Genomic DNA, 1,276 nt, shown 5'->3' on the forward strand with positions numbered 1-1,276 from the left:
GCATTTACTGTCCTTTGATGCTCTGCTGAATTTGTACGTTTGTCACTGACAAAGAAATGGACAGTCTCTAATTTCATGGCAGTTTGATTTTAATGGAGAAAGGCAGAATGTCAAAAAATTCAGAAAAAATGAACATTACATAAAAGGTATACATTAATTTGCATGTAATTTAAATAAGTATTTGATCCCCAAACATAACATAACTTAGTACTTGGTGAAGAAACCCTTGTTGGTCAGCACAGTGGTAAAAACGTTTCTCACCAGGTTTGTAACCATCTCAGGAGGGATTTTGGTCCGCTCCTCTTTACAGAAGCTCTCTAAATCTCTTAGATTTCTTTGCTGTTGCTTGGCAACTCAAAGCTTTAGCTCCCTCCACAGATTTTCTAATGGATTAAGGTCTGGAGACTGGCTAGACCACTCCACGACCTTAATGTGCTTCTTCTTTAGACACTCCTTTGTTGGGTCATTGTTCTGTCTTCTGTGTTGTGGCTGATGGGAGGAGGTTCTCATCCAAACTTTTCCATCTTATTTTGGCCTCTCAATACAGTGAAGTTATCCTGTACTCTTAGCAGAAAAACAGCCCCAAAGCCAGTTTCCACCTCCATGTTTGATTGTGGGGATGGTGTTCTTTGAGCCATACTCTGCATTTCTCTTCACGGCAGATCAAGTTGATGCCAGCGAGCTTGATTTTGGTTTCATCTGACCACAGCACTTTCTCCCAAGTCTAAGTCATTTAATTCACTCCCAAACTTAAGGTGGGCCTGTTGATGTGCCTTCTTTAGCAGGGGAACCATGTGCGTGATGTAAGATTTCAGTCCATTATAGCGTAGTTTGTTACCAACGTTGGTGACTGTGGTCCCAACTGCCTTTGGATCAATAACAGCTCCTCTAGTTTTGAGCTTATCCACCACCTTTCAAATGATCATCATCACCACAAGAAGCAAGATTATGTATGTATACCCAGGCCGAGGGTGATTGATGATCATTTTGGGTTTTTTCCACATTTCCAAATAATCGCACTAGTTGTCATTTTCTCACCAAGCTTCTTCCTGATGGTCTTGTAGCTCATTCCAGCCCTGACACCCTCTGACAGGTCTTTGGTCTTGCCCGTGTTGGTGTATAACTTTTATGTAATTAGCTTTCACTGGATTTTTCATTGATATCCCGTCTCTGTCCTTGAATGAAAACTATCATAAAAATTAGAGACTGTTCATTTCTTTGAAAGTGAGCAAACTTACAATTTCAGCAGGGGATCAAATAATTATTTCCCCCACTG

At 40.7% G+C, this 1,276-nt stretch overlaps 1 protein-coding gene across 1 annotated transcript in view; it reads right to left on the reverse strand.

The window, feature by feature from the left end:
• The window catches only part of LOC102310405 (alpha-1,6-mannosylglycoprotein 6-beta-N-acetylglucosaminyltransferase B), a 68,205-nt gene that overhangs the window by 20,139 nt on the left and 46,790 nt on the right, over positions 1-1,276 (reverse strand). The gene's annotated exons all lie outside the window — the stretch shown is intronic.

This window comes from Haplochromis burtoni, unplaced genomic scaffold (genome assembly GCF_018398535.1).
Source record: "Haplochromis burtoni strain Fernald_Lab_line unplaced genomic scaffold, NCSU_Asbu1 Contig_294, whole genome shotgun sequence".
NCBI classification, from domain to species: Eukaryota; Metazoa; Chordata; class Actinopteri; order Cichliformes; family Cichlidae; genus Haplochromis; species Haplochromis burtoni.